Source organism: Ctenopharyngodon idella, chromosome 7 (genome assembly GCF_019924925.1).
Source record: "Ctenopharyngodon idella isolate HZGC_01 chromosome 7, HZGC01, whole genome shotgun sequence".
Lineage (NCBI taxonomy): Eukaryota > Metazoa > Chordata > Actinopteri > Cypriniformes > Xenocyprididae > Ctenopharyngodon > Ctenopharyngodon idella.
The window spans coordinates 37,443,915-37,463,211 of record NC_067226.1 but is presented as its reverse complement, the minus strand read 5'-3'; the positions used below and the strand labels follow the sequence as shown (position 1 = coordinate 37,463,211).

At 35.9% G+C, this 19,297-nt stretch overlaps 1 protein-coding gene across 47 annotated transcripts in view; it reads right to left on the bottom strand.

Annotated features, from left to right (window-relative positions):
• The window catches only part of LOC127516487 (receptor-type tyrosine-protein phosphatase delta), a 456,273-nt gene that overhangs the window by 163,582 nt on the left and 273,394 nt on the right, over positions 1-19,297 (bottom strand). For all 47 annotated transcript variants that reach the window (XM_051901159.1, XM_051901162.1, XM_051901178.1 and 44 more), the window contains exon 7: positions 15,025-15,062. The gene's annotated coding sequence lies outside the window, so the exon portion shown is untranslated. The remainder of the gene's footprint in view (positions 1-15,024; positions 15,063-19,297) is intronic.

Below are 19,297 nucleotides of genomic sequence, written 5' to 3'. Positions count from 1 at the left end.
GCATCAATGTAATGCGCGAGCACAAAACTCACAGCTCCACTTACACTAACACTGGGTTCTTTGTGAAGCAAGGTTATCTTTCCCTCACAACCAAAAACACACTTCTTTGGTGACATTGTTAATTTCGTGAAGTCTTGTGACCTGTGCAGCGCTGCCGACGACTTTCGTAAAGCCGAACACACGTTCATATTTTTGTCAGTGGGGATATAGTTTAGGAATATCACTAGAGCAGGTGTGCTGTTTTTCCCAAATATCAACATCATTGCAAATGTGATATTGACTTTACAGTTCAATAAACAGTTCAGTTAACAAGAAGTTACTACTGTGTTACATTTAGACACAATTTTGCCAATTGTGTCTGTTTTTGCGCTATTAATTCCAAAACATGCTAAATATGTTCCAAAAATGAGCAAAATAGTTCCAAACAAAGCCGCAACAGAATCGTTGTGCATCTCTGAGCGACACACAGTGGTGTTTTGTTCCAGTTTTTTAACAAATCAATGATTCAACAATCCATTCAGTCACTTGCTTTGTTCTTAAATGAATCAGCCATTTCAACAAATCAGTAGAATGAACAACTTAATAACTTATTGAAACAGTGACCTACTCACAGATTTATATTTATATTTTTAAATATTTATATTTCAATATTCAAAATATTATTTTTAAAACATTAATCTTATGCAATTGTAACTGCAGTGTAAATACATCTTCTATAAATGCGGCAAAAATGGATTTTGTTGACACTTACGTATTTCATTTGATTGGTAACAGACTATAGTGTTCATTCTAATTGAATTTATTGATTGATTATCTGGAAGAATTTGCATAAAGATGATGAATACATCTACATAAGGTTAGAAAAGTCAGCTGTCAGTCAGGCCAAAACCAGTCAAGATACTAGCCAAAAAAAAAAAAAAAAAAAAAGATTTGCCCAGAAAATATGGAGATATCTTTTTTTTTTTTTTTTGTCAATATCACACACCCCTTCTTTAAGCCACAATTCAACAGCTAAATGTGGATCAGTTAAAACAGGTATAATGACCCAGACACTCTGGCACCAAGACGAGTCTCTGATTATACAAAGAGTTGATTACTCACCACCATCAGCACAGAGGAATGCATCACATTACAGTGTTTCTTCGAAAAAGTGGTGTTTGCTATAGCAGGAATCACTATTATTATTGCTCATAGCTGAATTTACGTATGTGTCTTGTTGAGGAGAGACGTGCTGTTACTTTACAAAGTGATTATGTGCACCATTTTCACCTGCTGAACGATAAAGCTCCCACAGATTTATGTTGTAGGAGGGATCCAAGATATATCTAGAGGCCCTCAAGAGACTTGAAGGTGAATCCACATACAAGGCCCAAACAACTTACAAGAACATTTGCTACAATAGAAAACAATATAGAGTGCAACAGTGAAACAGTCCTTTCTGGAAGTAAAAACTCCATTCACTCCATAAAAACTCCAACTCCATTTTCCATATAAGTTGATTTTTAATGATAACCATTAAAGACTGACCTACTGCGAGCTACAAGGTTGTTAATTGATGGTATATACTTTTGTAGAGCCAACTTATTTGTAAAAAGAAAAAAAAGAAAAAAAAGCATTACCCATGATGCTGTATAGAAAATTCAACCAATCAGAGAGTCGCCATGAGCAAATTGAGCTCTTTGGCTCCGCCCACTCCCATGAAGCACTGCAAATGACTCAATTCAGTCTCACTAGGCTCTCAAAACTCTTAAATATTTGTATATATGTGCATATTCTGCACTTTATACATAACTTTATACATTATTTCCATAGTAATAAACAACTTTAACGACAACAACTTCTTAACTTAGCTTTTGAAATGAGGGAACCTTGAGTACTGGAAACATTTCTTTCTAAATTGATCTCATTGGGCAGTTTCTATTTTGGTGCATAACAATGTTTAATTTATGTATGTGTGTAGGCATGTTAAATATGTTAAATACTATTATTTTTTTTTATTATTTTTTTTTTTTTACCATTTTATATAATCTTTTTTATTTTTTAATTAAGTTGTGAAGCACTTTGAGCAATAAAGTTGTTTTTAAATGTGCTAAATAAATAAAAGTTGAAAATTTAAATTTACATTTTACGTTTTATATTTCCCAATCATTTTTAATTTATGCCATTCTCAGTGTTTAATGGGATTGTAGTTCTTTCACTCGCTAAGGTTTTTAAGTTCACAGTCTTTTTGCCTTTTTGTATGATTTTCATAATTTTTGCATGAAATCAAAAGTTAGTAATGTTGTGTTTCACCTCGCAGCTTGTTGTCTTGGTTCATGCCTTATAGCACTTCAACAAAGACTTTTTATTTTAAATCCCTACGAGGAAAATGAATAGACTCCCGGAAACGCTTCTGAAAAAGTGGGAGGCACTAATGCACTCTATTCTCAAGAAGGCATGTTTTAAGGCTTTTTGGAAGAATGACCCATCTAGCATCACTTCCAGCACCTTTAATACTGATTTCCCGTCTCTTCAAGCACACCGCTTCAAGCTGTTCGTAGGGTGTCATAAAGCTTCACGGATGTGCTCACGAAGGGTCATTACTTTCTCTGGTTGTGCATGATTCATAAACGCCTTCATCCGCAGGCTGCAGTGTGCAACCTTATCAAAGAAAATCTGACCTGAGACCACAAAGCTGGCATTCTACAGATCTAAACTTCATTTCCAAAACGTGACTTCAGATGGAATTAGATACAATATGACGCAGGGGCGGTTCTAGGATTTCATCCTCAGGGGGGCTAGTCCTCAATGAGAATCTGTAGCAGGAGACCATTGCGTGGTGCATCTTTAAATCGAGACCACTATATTACTATATATTAAGTCAAAAGTATCTTACCGGTACTTAAATTGGTACTAAGTCAATACTGACTAACTAAATGAATGAATGAATGAATGAATGATACCAGTCTTTCTGCAATACAGTTCAAATTGGTACAGTACACATGTAGGTTACTGTTTTTACTAATAGAAAATTGTCATCATATCATTATTATTAACAAGTATCACCATTAACTAGCTAGAAAACAAAACAAAAAATATTGACTCAGGGCACTAAGGATTTCTTTTTTAGACATATTTATTTTCCCTGCCAAAACATTCAACCTAACCTAGGCCCTAAATAAATAAAGTTATTGCCTTCGTTGTTTTTGACCTATATAACCTTACGATACCAACATTTTAGAAACCAGTGAAATTTCACAATTCTCAATTACAATTTAAGATCACAGCAAAAACTAATACTAGCCTAACTAATATAAAGTTCAAACATTAAAGGGTCATGAAACCCCCCCTGTTTTAGCCTGGTCGTTCACACCTCAAAGCTCAAAAATTCTGTGAAAATGGGCGTGTAAAGCTCTGGAAACGTGGGAGTGTAGAGTGGGGGAAGAGGGGAGAGAACAACCAATGAAACACAGACCTACAACACACTCATTATATAGAATAATGAACATTAATATATGAGCACGGAGAAAAATGACAACAAACTCCCAAGCACAAGGGAGAAATGCGAAAGAATATTTAAAAGGGCTAATAATACTTTCATTACGTTTACGAGCACTGCAGTCTCATGATAAATGACACATAGTTTAACACAAGAAGAATAAAGACATAGTTTTTTTTTTCTTTTTTTTTTTTTCTTTGAATTTTAGATCTAAATCAGTCTTTTGTATTAGAATAATCGTATCATCACGTTCACACCACTGTATCAGTGTCCAGTTTGCACATATATTTCATTTGAAGAAGACTTGATGAAATATGTGTGCATATGAACAGCACTTTTGTGACATTTGAATTCTCCGCTATAATGCGATCTCATGCGAACATATTTTCCATTTGTGCTGGTAGATTACAGCAAAACAAACCACATGCACCCAAACTTCTGCTCTGGTCGCATCACAGGAAAACGCATTTTTGTGTTGTAGCGCTGAGGAAACAAACACCTAACAACCCATGTTTCTGAATGACAACAACAGAGACAGAGGTAAGAGAATGCATAATACCGCAATTATAATCTTATGCATACTACAGCGCAGTTATTGGATTGAATAAGCTTTATGTCATGAATAAATGCAGAAACTGTTGACGTCAGCATGTTCGACCAGCCCATACTGGAGCCAATCAGCACTCCTGATCTTGCCGGTAGTATACGATGACTTCAGATTTTGTGACGTTTCTCCGACTTTGCTTTTCAAACCGGAAGACAGAAATCGCTCAGAAAAATGATAAAAAATAACTAATTTCAACTTTTAAATAAAATTAATGAGTACCTTTAGTGTTTTCAATGATGTGCAGCCTATACATATCTGTTCACAGCTCAAAAAATGTGTTCTGGGGTTTCATGACCCTTTAAAGACAAGTAAACAGTCAACAATAAAACAAAAAAAGAACAAATAAATTTCAAGCAATAGCACAAACAAATACAAGAGAACAAAGATACAAATTAAACACTTTACAGTAGGCCTACTTGTGGAAACTGTGTTTCTGTATGAAGTAAATATACACAGATACAATTAAAGCTACAGAAGTTATTAGTTAAGAGCATTGAGTGATTATGTCTTTTTCTTTTGGTGTTTGATTAACATTATTGAAACAGAAGGTATATGATTCTGCTGTCACTTTAACACCTAATGATGTCACTTTATATTGACACACATCCAATGTTTTCTTAACTGTTTATGTTCACTTAAAACTGTGTTTACATGGACACTCGTCAAATTGGGCATTTTGACATAATTGTGTGTGTATTTGTGGGCTCAAGAAGAAGCAAAATTGAACTCAAGATAACTGTCTGAGAGGCGTTGTTCTGTGTGTGCACACCAGGTGTGTGCACGCACAGAAACAATCTATCACAGCGCGCCAGTACTGCACCGAGTTTTCTTTCGCAGCATCTTGCGCTTGAATCTTTAAACTTAAAAACACATGAAAATGATAAACTTTCTTGAGAAAGCATCACCGGCCCAATCATTCAGATAGGTGATATTTTTAGGGGGTGGAGACGACCCTAAAACGGGTCTAGAACCGCCCCTGATATGATGGCAGACATTACTGTCAGATTAAGCCCCACTTGGATCCACGTCTCAGGATGAGCGGCATGTTGGTGCTGGTGATGGTTGGCTTGTTTCCCCAGTTGGGGAAAAGCCTTCGGCGACAAGCGTGAGGCACAGCCATCTGATTTTTCAAGAAACTGACACCTTAATGGACAGAAATCTCACGCCTGATCCTGCACTGTGATATCAAATGTCCTTTCCCACGATGCAGCATGCCGTTTTACATGATACACTGGCATTCAATAGTCAAAACGTAAAGTTTTATTGTGTCATTCCCAGCTGAACCTGGACTTGACAACAATTAATATTTGTTTAAAATGTATATTTGGGTGTTTCTTAATCTATGAGCACTTCTGGCTTTGTGGTCAATGTCATACATGATCACAGGAGAAGTTTTCCTGAAAGTTATAAGTTTTGACACATCACATTGGATTTATTTAATTTTCTTCATTTTATGTTGGAAATTACAGTGGTTGAAATGACATGTTGTGATAACATTTCTGACTCATTTGTCTCGCTAAGGTTAACTTCATAGTGTCGTAAATACACACAAGTTTATACCATTTTTAAATATAATGTGACAAAATTGCAGCTTGATTGGAAATAAAGCGCAATAAAAATAAATTATACTAACCTTGATTGAACCTTTTTTTTTTAAACTACACACAACACTCCTATATTTCATGTCAAGTTCTTTACTGACACTGTTGTCTTTTTGGTAAACAAGTACACTGACTTTAGTTGACTTTCTGACTTCAGTTTGTTTTTTGTTTTGTCTTGTTTTTTTAAATGAAAGCAGGTAGCAATTATTTCTTAACATCTTGAAATTATGATTAATCTTAATAGAATACTTAACATTTGTTCTCCATTTTATAAGTGAGACAGTCTCATTTATCAGTTCTTATATATATATATATATATATATATATATAAAAAACAAACAAAAAAAAAAAAAAACACTCAAACCACTTATAAGAATAAAATAACGTAGATCTCACCCTGAAAGGATCTCTTTTTAATAATTCATATTACAGCTGTGGGCCAATCATAATTTGTGTAACAATAATTAGGTATTAAATCATTTTCAAACACTTATAGTAAACACTTTATGATTATTTCACTCTTTACTTTTATAATAACAGTTTAAGTTCTGATAGGGTTGTTTATAAAACAATTACATCTATACACAAAGTAGCAAAATTTACTTAAAGTTGAGTTAAAAGTTTTTTAGGACAGATTTAATGTGACCATCATTTAACACTTTTAAAATCCATTACGGTAGTTTTCCGTTTATCATTTAGTTTAAGTTATCACAAAAGTTGAAGAAACAAAAAGTTATTTAACATTTTGTCATTAGAGATGTCAGATAACAATGTTATACAGAGTGAACAATACTGCAAAATCTGATATAAATCAGCTTAAGCAAATGTCTCATTTAAAGACTGTCGATGATGGATTCAGAAAACAATCACTCTTTTTTTATGAAAAATAATTGTTTGACGATAACAAATATGTTGACAAATCTCAACAGTGACTTTTATTCATGCAGCTTTACGATTAAGTCTTCTGAGAAGCATTTTGTTCTAAATCATGAAGATTAATCAACTGAACCAAACGGAAATCATTCTAAAGATTCAATCAAATGAAATATTAACAGACATGTCCAACAGCATAGCTAAGAAATAAACTGTCTCTGCTACACTAATGCTAATTGCTAATTTCTGGGTGAAGCTAATGCTAATAACATTCACAAAATATTAGTGTGATACTAAATGTGACTAACTGGGGAAAAAAAAAAAAAAAAAACCTTTGGTTGTTCTTTGGTTCGCATCTAGTTTTGCTTCTGGGCCTCGATTTTACAAGTGGTGACCCAACACTGTACCAAAACTGTTTATCATACAGAAGTAATGAATATCCAAAAATCAATGATGATTTACAATATGAAAAATAGCAATACTAAAACAAGGTTCTACACAAGGAGTAATGTTAAAGTATGATAAAGTATGTTTACTAGCTGTTTCAAATTAAAAATTTCAAATCAAAATTAAAAATTAATTAAAACTAAATCCATAAAATGATCTTATGATGGGAACCCCTAAAATGTTCTATATTTGAAGGGCCTGGCAGAACCCTTTAAAGAGAACCCCGGGTATTAAGACTTGTATGGCTTAACGTAAATGAAGTCTCTTACTGAAATATGTAATAGAAAACACATTAAAGATTTACATTATATAAAAAATCCACATCGTTTTATACATATTTTGTACAATGGGGGGGGCGCCATTTTGTTTTCAAATGGCTGCACTCGGTGAGCTACTGACACTACCCTGTTGCTATTTTTACCGCAACACAACTCGGAAGTCTTCACTGATTTCCTAGCGTTAAGAAGTGGAGAATAAAATGGGAAGATGTCTGTGGACGGATAAAACTTCCTAAAGACCCGCATCTTTATTCTCTCCATTTTAGCCCTGATGCCTTTGATACTTTTTCATCTGTATACTTGGGGGCAACGGTAATCTAGTAATGATCAGCCTTTTCAATTTGAGCCACATTGCAAAATTAGTGAGGATGAAAACAAGACATGCAATGTCTCTGTGGCTATTCAAACTACTGTTGTATGATTGACGTGTAAAAATCCTCTGATATGTCACCTGAATGCATTACACAATGTTAAATGTGCTGAGAAGATGCTAGGCTACTGTTTTATGCTATCACAGATATCCTGTGTATCACAGCACACATGAGCTTTGAGGCAGTCTGTCTCAATCGAGATGTGTTATGGGCTGCCCTCGTCAGTCTCCACGACAGGTGCAGCAATTGGTTAAAACCTACGCTTATATCCATCAGAAACTGTAAGCTCTTTCAGTAGCTGTGGTCTACTAAAAGCCTCAAAGGCATCAGGGCTAAAGTGGAAAGAACAAAGACGCGGGTCTTTAGGAAGTTTTATTCATCCACATTCCTCACAACTTCCCCTTCTTTTCTCCTCTTAGCGCTAGTAAAGCAGTGAAGACTTGCATCGATTCTCTTGTTGCCCATTGACTGAAAATTACAACCAAAAGCCGCACAATGTGGCATCGTATATTATATTCCGAGTTGTGTTGCGGTAAAAATAGCAACAGGGTAGAGTCAGTAGCTCACTGAGTGCAACCACTTGAATTGTACGTAGAATGCACTGCACACCTAAACAAAATGGCACCCCCATTGTCCAAAATATGTCATGGATTTTTTATATACCGTAAATCTTTCATGGGTTTTCTACTACATATTTCAGTAAGAGACATAATTTACGTTATATTAAGCCATACAAGTCTTAATACCCGGGGTTCTCTTTAAGTTTCATGTGAAAGAACTCATTAAACTAATAAAACACTTATCTGAGTTCAAATCTTCAGAGCAACTATCCTGCAGAGAATATCTTTGGGTTTTTGTCATTATTGTATCTTGCTCTCTCCAGCTGTAGATGCGATTGATTGACAGTTGCCACAGTGACAGCAGCAGTCGTCGAGGAGACGGGATCACCATGCGTAACGAGAGACAGTCATTTTTTGTTGTGAAGAAAGAAATGTGAAAGAGAGACAGTCTCCCAGCGCTAGTCAGCCCGGCACTGACAGCTTTCAGACCCACAATGACACCTGATCGAAACCCAAAGACGACAGAACGATGGAGAAATGCATTCTAATGCTTGGGAAGGAGCTGGATGTGTGAGTTCTGGATAAACTCTCCGTGGACATCAGCATAACAGAGAAATCAACAATGAAGCTACAGTACAACAAACAGACCAACCTTAGCTCTAACAATTCAAACAATTGCATTTGTCCTTCATGTCAGAGGTTGTGCAAATGTGGAGTAAGTCAGAAATAGCCTTGTGAAAAAGAAGTGCACTTAATTGTATTGAATGTGCACTTGTACTGTACTTCAAATCGTAAAAGTAAATAAACTGTACTTGCAGACAATATAATATTATTGAAAAAAAAAAAAAAGAAACTTAAGTCAACTTAAAGAGAGTTCAGTTTCATGACTGTTTTAAGTACACTTTTAAATCATTGTTTTATTTTTTTTAATCTTTTAAAGTAGCACACTTATTTTGATGTGTTGACTAACATACACATAAAGTAGTTGATTACTTTAAATTACAGCATTAATCAATAATATATTTAAAGTTTCATATTTTACTAAATTGCAACTAAATTCATGACACAGAAGTTTGAATAGAAATGACATCGAAGTATATTTTAGTTTACCATAAATGCTTGTCAATACATTCAACAAAAAGGATTCTAAAGTGTACTTCTTTTTCACATTGGTTCTCTCAGCAACTTCAGTGCAGATGAAGGTGTCTGGAGTGATAATAAAGCAGGTGTGTGTTTGAGTGACGTGAATGTGATCCAAAGAAAGTTTACAGAATGCTCCTTCAAAACTGATCTGTGGCTACTAGACGTGATAATGAATTGCCCTTCTCACACATCCACAGTTCTGTTTGTCCACCCACTCTTTCATCCTCTCCCTTTCTCTGTATTGTGTCTCATCCCGCTATTTTACAGTTGAGAGTTTTTGAAAGAGCTGCTACGTCAATCTGTCGCTTTTCGTGCACCAAAAGAAAGAGATTTTTTCTTTTATATTCACCCTCTACACTTTCATCAGTTACTCAGTGTTTGATGGGGTGGACATCTCAGATGACCTTCTCTGCTTTTACAAAGGCTCTGCTCAAGACACGTTCAGAGTGCACAGCAAAAAAAATTGCTATATATAACATGAAGCGACTTATATTGCATTCATTGCTATTCACATTTTTTTTGTGTGTGTGTAAATATATATATATATATGTATACAGGGTGTGATTTGTGAAAAAACCAGAGGGGGGGGGATGTTTTGAAAAGTTTTTTTTTTTTGGTCTTTTTTTCCCTTTTGAAAATAAATCACAAACCACAGTGGAGCTATATACATTTTTTTGGCAGCTGCCTGTTACAGAAACATTTTTACAATAAATATTCTGATTTAACCTTGAGTTTTGAAGCATTAGTATTAGCCTTACTGAAGTAAATGTAGTTTACTAGTCTGGGGGGGGTACGGGGGCATGCTCCCCCGAAAAAATGTTGATTTCCTTGGTGTAGACGTGCATTTTAAGACGTTTTAAGGCCAACAAATTGGATAACAATTGCTTTGAAACAATGTCAACAAATAGCCTATGCATGCACAGTTTTGAGGCAGCTTTAATCGCATGTTTGGTAATTTCATGACTTAATTTACAACAGAAGAACGACGGTGCATGCTTGTAGTTTCATTTGTGCTTTATTTAAGCTATAATAAAGTAATGTGCAGCGCGCATCGCCGCATTTGCACGTGCAATTGTTGAGTGCGCGCCGTGAGCACAGTATAACGGCTGATTGGACAGTCATGTTCATTTTTCTGAGTTTTACTGACATAGCCTGACAACATCTCGTCTGACCGCAGTTCACTGTTGTTCAAGTAAAGCTCCCTCGTCCTCACCTATCTTTTCCGCGCTCGTTTGACTTGTGCCTGGCGTTGAGGCGAAGTCAGAATGCGCGTCTGAAAAGTGTCCCGTTTGTTGTGGTCGTAAAGAGACAGTTCTATATAAACGCAGCGTTTTACCCACCGGGGATAAAAATAATTCAGCAGAGGCAGGGATACATAGACCAGAAGGGGGGAAATCCCCTCATCCCCCCCTACAAATCGCACCCTGTATATATATATATATATATATATATATATATATATATATATATATATATATATCATTTGTATGTTTGTATATATACAGTGCACAGCATATATGAGTACGCCCCCTCTGAAACTTCTGAAAGTCAGCAATTACTCAATTACTTAGAAGACATGTTAGGATTCTTTAGAGATATAATGTTCCAGCAAGTCTGCTTAATCAATTACCAAAGAAGCATGTCAAAATTATTCAAGAAAATATGATTTTCTTATCAAGGTGATAAAATGTTGTGTAGCAAAAATGAGTACACCCTCTTAAAAGTTACTAAATAAAATGAAATAAAAATTTTCTGGTGTAAGTTTAAGGCAATTTTTGATCAACAGGTAAGTATGTTGAACCAAAACATTTAAAGAAAAGTAATTTCTTGACAGTTAAAAGTGTTATATAGCCCACTGAATCATTCTCAGACTTAATGCTGACAACAATAGAACCACTTGGGAGAGAACTGTCAGGAGACTTATTTCTTAGCACCAAAGAGGACAGTGGAACAAGATGATTACCAAATCATTGTTTTAAGTGTGAAAATATAGCAAAAGTAACACAGAAATTCAAAAACAATGGACTTCTGTCAAGACCCCTGAAATAATCAGGCCTTCATTTTAAGCTTTCATTTAGTGATGAGGGATTTTTTTGCTAGCCAAAGCACAATAAAGTCAGTTAGCCATTTCCAAAGCCCATATTTACAAAATATAGATTCTGGGAATCAATACTCTGGTCTCATGAGACCAAATCAATCATTTTGGATCTAACAGCATCCAAAATGTTATGGTGTTGCTAGAGGAGGAGTACAGTGAGAAGTGCCTGGTTCTCACAGTAAAGTTCAGTGGTAGTAAAGCTCTTATATAGGGATGTATGAGTGCTGAAGGTGTGAGGGAGTTGTGCTTCATCAATGCTGTCATGAATTCCCACACCACCGTGTAATTTAATACACAAACTTGAAACAGAAGATGTTACCCTTTCCTTATTCTCTGCATTGTTGGGCATTTTTTTAACATGACAATGAGGATATGCATTCTCCCAAGGTGAAAAACCTTCTGTGGACATGTATTGCACTCAGTCTTAACACTCTTGAGCACCTGTGGGGAATTCTGTAGAGACGAGTTAAGCAACACTCCCCATTAAAGATCAGGACATTTAAGGAGCTCATCATCCAGGAGTTAAACAGGACAGATGTGACAATTTGGCATGAACTTGTACACTCTATGCCAAGAAGGGTCAGAGCAGTATATTCAAAATTATGGAGGGCATACTAAGTGCTAGAATATTATACATTTGTTGAATTAAATCTAGGGTGTACTCATTTCTGCAATCATTAATTTAAACAAAATATATATATATATATATATATATATATATATATATATATATATATATATATATATATATATATAGTCAAACCAAAAATGATTCAGACATTTTTGATATTTTTGCTATATTTTTACTAGTGGGTGCAGGACACTATATTTAATTTATGTAAGTGAGGATAGCAAAATAAAGTGAACTGTGACATATTATACCCACAAATTCTTCATACAGTGGACTACCAGTAAAATTGATAAAAATTTGGAACCAAAAATTATTCAGACACTTTGACCTAACCATGTTTTGCTTAAGTGTTATCTGACATAGTTAAGAATATTTTTTTTTTTTTTTTTTTCTGACACAGTTTAACTCTGAGATCTTGTCATATTGTATTACCATTTTTTAAACTATAGTGAATAAACTGTAATAATGAATGAAATGTTCAAGGTGTCTGATTAAATTTTGGTTTGACTGAAATATATATATATATATACACACACACACACAAAATGGTGAATAGCAATGAATGCAATGTAAGTCACTTTTAATAAAAGCATACACCAAATTAATAAACAAAACAGAAAGCACACACGCACAAGCACGCATGCACACACACACACACACACACACACACACACACACACACACACACACACACACACACACACACAAACACACACACACACGCACACACACACTCTCTGTTAATTGCACTGAGAGTTATGGGCTGTATTGATGAGGTCTAATCACGGCTGTCAATGATATTTATGAGCTCAGCGTCACAAACGTGCTGGTCAGATTAAAGCCTCATTAATAAAGTCCGTCTGGCAGGTATTAAACAGCTCATCTCACTCCAACAGGAAGAATGCTTAGACCACATTATAATTCATTAATACAGCAACAGCCAGTGCTTGTTTGTGTGTGTGTGTGTGTGTGTGTGTGTGTGTGTGTGTGTGTGTGTACTCCGGCTGGGTGAATCCCAGTAATTAAAACATAAATTGGGCCTATTGAGGGAGAAGCTGAACTCACAAACCCGAACACACGACACCCCAAACAATCACCCGATTTCTGCTCCGCAAACTGATGAAATCAAAATCAGTGAGCATCCAAAAGGCAAATGATATGATCTGAATCATAATGACAAATGCAGTGCTGAATCTGAGACACACATGAAACTCATTTCACAGATCTTCAGAGACAGTCAACAAGCTGCAGGGTCAAAGGTCAGAGGGGACAGTAAAGGCCAGGATATACTTAATTTTCTGCTTTCTGCTCCATTTAGCACACATTTTAGTATGCAAGCCTTTCAAAGTATACTCCATTGGCCGTGAATGTGGAAAGACACGTTCAGCGCGTTCGCACTATCTAGTGGAGTTTGTTTTCAAGCGCTCAAGTCACTCGCACATGCGCTGTTGTACGCGTGCCGTCCACACGGACACAAACAGTAGGCTGCACACATACAGAGTGCGCGGACCTTTGCAGAACGTGGATGGCTGAAGTATACTTTGGGCTTAAAGCCTAGAATACACCAAGCCGACGTCAAAGAACTAGCAGCAATGAAAGCTGACTGTGTTGTCGCCTCTCATCGGCTGCATCTCAGCCAAAAAGCTGAGCTTGAAAACACCAAAATGACAAAAAGGTGAATGTCAACTAGCACGTACATTCTGCGCCTGCGTGTAAGTAAAGATTTGTCTATACGAGCAGGTATCAATAGTCTATTTCCGTCATTCAAAAAGGGAAACCAAAACTAGGACTGCAGATATACAAACCATAAACAAAGCAGCGCTTGCTTACCATTTTGAATATTAATCACGCTGATCACTTTCTTCATTCCATTTGGCTCATGTTATTATGACAATTTTTGTTCATTCGAATGCTCAGGTGCAAGATGATGTAAAATTATTACAGACTTCATTGCTTACTTTTGCTTTTATTCTCGTGCACTGACTCGTTCGCTAAGATGAACAGCCAATCAGAGTTCTCTCTCTCACCGACGGCCTGAAGCCGATTCTACATGCTGAAGCGGGCCAAAAAACCCTGATGGCGTCTGACTAGATCCAACTGTGCGGAACACTAAAAAACAAAGAAAAAAACTAAGCTGACCGACGGTCAGAAACGGCACGACATTGCCCAATGGCTTGGTGTGTCCAGGCCTTAAGAGGTCAATGCAGTGGATACTGTAACTACACCAATTGTTTTGATAAAACAGTTACACCCTGTGACCTCTGTGTTCATAGCCCAGATTTCTAAGCAGCATGTAATGGTGTCTCGTCATGTGCGTGACTGGAACATGAAGCGCACTGTGTACGGAGTACAACCCATGTCTCTAATATGAGCTGATGTACTAGAGAAATCTTCTAATTATGCCTGGAGTCCCCAAAACACGCACACACACATGCACACACACGCACACACGCACACACACACACACACACACTCACACACACGCTCTGTAAGCTGTGTGAAGAATGAGCTGATCTTTCTCTGAGCTGATGGATTGTGCTCTAGCTGTATAAAACAGTTCAGTTTGCCTTTGTTTGTTTCCTCAGAGTTTGTATTAATGAAGTGCCGGAGTATTTGTCAAGATGCTCCCAGCATGCTCTGCTCGTGCTAACAGAGCTGATGGGAGTGGGCGGGCATTCATCACTGTCAGTCACAGCTCAGCGACGGTTCTGATTGGATGGTCAAGATTTAGAGAGAACAAAAGCTCAGCACAATGATTTCACAATCGGCAAACTAGACAACGTGTGTGTGTGTGTGTGTGTGTGTGTGTGTGTGTGTGTGTGTGTGTGTGCAGACGGTTTTGCTGCTGAAGTGCTACACCTGCACACTGTCAGCAGATCAGCCCGTAGTAGAACACGCTTACACATGCACACATGCACAGAAGAGACTGCGTGTTACCTCTGAAAGTCCTGGCGAAGATCCTGAGGACTCAGGAGCTGAAAAACAAAAGCACACAAACGTCACTTGTGAAATCGGTTTCCCCTTCGCTCGTCCCATCAGTCTAATCTCAGGAATCAGTCAGTGGAGGGAATGAGGAAATACGCCGCTGTAAAGTTCATCATACCATCAACGTGTGAACTATTCGTTTGGCGAGTAATTGAACTGCAGGCCTCTGAAAGGTCAGAGATTATTGGACAGCTGACAATCTGGGAAAAGCCATAGATTCAGTTAAAGAGAGAAAGAAGGATTTCTATGAGTTTTTATGAGACTGTGATCATTCCCTGATGCATAACGTGTGTGCTCTGCAGTTTTTTTTCTGCCACTTTAAATGCTCTTTAAAGCAGGATGGCTGTTTTTATCATTCATCAGCTGAAAAAAATAAATAAAATTTTTTTCTGAAAGTGATTCCAATTATATTGTTCCGTTATTGTTATAGACCTTATGTGCCAGAGAAATGAGCGCGCAGCCATCTTTATAATTTTGTCTTTGAACTTCTGTTTTTGTGGTAGCTCTGTATATTTCTATGGCATCGCTGTCAAAGAATAATTATCTGGTGAAGTGGATTTACTTGTAGAGTGTATGAAGTTATCATGAGCATTATAATGTTTAAAGCAGATGTCTTAAATGTCAGTAGACCGGGAAGATTTTAAAACGAGCAGTTCATTCATAAATACGTAAGATCGCTGTGGAAATACAAACCAGAAGTCAAAAAACAATGAGCGCAGCGCTGAAAAGGGGCAGGGCTACATAAGATCTATAGTTGTGTTATGGACTATTTTATTACATTTAGAATTAGTTTTGAAAATAAATCTTTATTGTTATCATTAGTTATCCTTAAATGGGCCTTTAAGCTTCAATTTCAAGCTTCAAGCTTCAAAGGACAGATAGCTGCAAAAATAGTAATAAAATAGTGACAACAAATAATTAATTAGAAATATTAATTAGCACAACTGTTTTCAACATTGATAATAATCAGAATTGTTTCTTGAGCAGCAAATCAGCATATTAGAATGATTTCTGAAAGACCATGTGACAATGAAGACTGGAGTAATGATGCTGAAAATGTAGCTTTGATCTCAGGAATAAATTACATTTTACAATATATATTTACATTGAAAACCATTATTTTAAATTGTAATAGTATTTCACAATATAAATGTTTTTAGTGTATTTTTGATCAAATAAATGCAGACTTGGTGAGAATTCATTCATAATAATACAAACATATTCAGATCCAAAAGCTTGAATATGTTTCAGTGTCGTGTTGTCGTAAAATTAAAGTATTTCATTTCCATTTATGAATTAAATAAACCGTTACTAGCTAAAATAACTTAAAATAAGTACTACTATTTCTTTCTATATGTGTACCTTGGCATATAATAAAACATGAAAAATAACATACAGGTTATCACAAAAACAGCAGCTCAATTCAACCGAATACAATTCAATTTTGTATATAATTGTCTGTCAAATGCATAAACTCTATTCACGCCAACATACCAAAAGTCAGACAAATTCAGTTCAGCTCAAACCAACACCCTGAATTCAACTCAACTCAAGCAAACTCTAAATAGCTTAATTTAATTCAGCTCATCCCAACTAATTACAGTTCAGCTTGGATAAATGTGTCCATCAAATGCATAAATTCAACTCAACCCGACATAACAAAATTCTAACTGAAATGAACTCAAATCAGCATCTCAACCCAGCTTCACCTAACTGAATTCAATGCAGCTCAACTCAACCTAATAAACATAACTCATCTGAATTGAATCCAATTAATCCAAACCCAACTTGGCATAATTCAGTTGAAATCACTGAACAAATATGCATATGTATGTATGCAGAAAAAAAAAAAAAAAAAAAAAAAAAAAAAATCAGAGTTGTAAATAAAAAGATTATCGTAGTACATTTACAAGAAAATACTATTTCAGTCTTTCTACTTGAACATCTCACATTTAATGTGTTACTTGTCATGTAAATATTTGTGAAATTTACTAGTAATTTCTGAGTTATTTGTTAAATCCTTTAAAATTAAACCCTTCACCATTTTTTTTTCCTGTGTGTGTGTGTGTGTGTGTGTGTGTGTGTGTGTGTGTGTGTGTTTGGCAGCTAGTCAAGCTCAGTTTGTTCTTCTACATGCGAATGTAACGTCAGCTGCCTGCTGTCCAATCTGACACTGATGACTGGCAAACCAATCAGCCAATCAAAACACATAATGTAAGTACTGGTTTTTCCTTAACTAAGTTACATGCCAGATCAACGCCTGCTCACACACGTCATACAATGTCTATTTTTCCCTTGCGTGCAGCTCATATGAGAAGCAGCAGTGAGTGTCATTGTAATGATGAATTTGTGCTCCAGTGTCGTGTTTTCATCACTGTAGCAGCAAGTGAGTTTTACAGCTTCTGATTGGCTGCAGTGCCGCTGTCATCGTCCCCTGGGTCCTCATTAAACTCTAAAGATGGTTAGTTCGCTGGATTCCTCAACACACTCTCAATTGGTTCTGGTGTCCCATGAGGCTTTGGAACCAGTTAAAGTCCATTACGCTCACAAGCAGGCAAACGTCCAGAAGCAGCTTCACCTTAACCAGCAGAAGCATTGAGACTAGAAGAAGGCTTAGGCGACCTTAAGGAAAATCTACTTTTCACTACTACCATTGTGTAGAATTGCAGAAAAAATATATATGCAGGGGCTGGACAAAATATAGGGGTTAATTTGTGTATAGGCTACACTGAAAAACAAACGTGAATATCTTGTATTCAATTTTTTCTAGGTTATATATATCAGTGTACACAGTAAAAAATATTGTAATTTTAACTGTAAAGGACTGTAAAAATGCTACAATAAAAACATGTTAATTAGTTAACAACAGTAAGTTTCCTTATTATATATGGGTAAAGGGCTGGACGATTAATCGAAAAGTAATCGAAACCGAAATTCAGAACCTCTAACCGACGTAACTTTTCCATGTCGGTTATTTCGGTTTTTTAATCCTGTTAATACTTCCCACTTAAAAACATACTAGCGCATGTTGCCACGTGACTCCGCCCCGTCCAGTCAACACGCAGGTGGACGCAGAGACAACACAGAGAGCGGTGAGCCTTGCTTCTTCACTAAACTTTGTCAGTTGTATGTGTATTACGGTTTGCCAGTTTAGACATTCAAGCGATTAGACGATCGGATGTGTATTATTATATCGAGCTACCGTGCTCGCACAGCTGCACTGTGTTACGAACACTCATACAAACAGTAGCTACAAAACGTGAAGATCGCGTGCACTGAGGAGCAGAAACTAGTTGTCAGCGCTGTCCTGTGATTTATCACTAAAGTAGCTTAGAAACTCAAAACTTATTATAGCATATATTTTTCTACTTTTGAAGTAACTATTTACAACCCACAGCTTCACAATTAATAGAGAGATGGTATAACTACTGTGCTAATTTATCTGTATTTACAACGAGCAGAAATCTGTAAGAAATGTTACGAACCATAGATAAAATAACTGCTGAAAGTGAGCTGTTATGTCAGATCACTTTTTCAAAAGAAAAAAAAAGAAAAAATCCCACCTTTAAATAGTCAAGCGTATTTACAGTACAAACCTTGTAAGTGAACTATGAGGACAAACAAACAAACAAACAAAATAATCGTTCATTAATCGTAATCGAGGTAAAATGTTCAATTAATCGAGGTTTTGATTTTAGGTCATAATTGTCCAGCCCTAGGGAATACTGTATAACCTTACATTTCAAGTATTTTTACAGTAAATGTACCATATCTGGAAGTAAAAAAAAAAAAAAAAAAAAAAAAAAAAAGAACATCTTATATCTTATACATCTTAACATCTTATTTACAGTGAAAATACATAAACTGACATTCCCAGTTTTCATTTTAATAATTGTTTCTTAGTATTTTTCTATTAGTTATGAGCTTCAGTTTTTTTTTTTTTTTTTTTTTTTGTTACATATTATGTTGTTAAATTAATGTTTATTGCATTATTTAAGTGCCATGTGTGTTAAAGGGTTAGTTCACCCAAAAATGAAAATTCTGTCATTGATTACTCACCTTCATGTCGTTCCACACCCATAAGACTTTTGTTCATCTTTGGAACACAAATTAAGATATTTTTAATAAAAAAACGATGGCTCAGTGAGGCCTGCATTGACAGCAAGTTAATTTACACTTTCAAACGCCCAGAAAGGTACTAAAGACATATTTAAAACAGTTCATG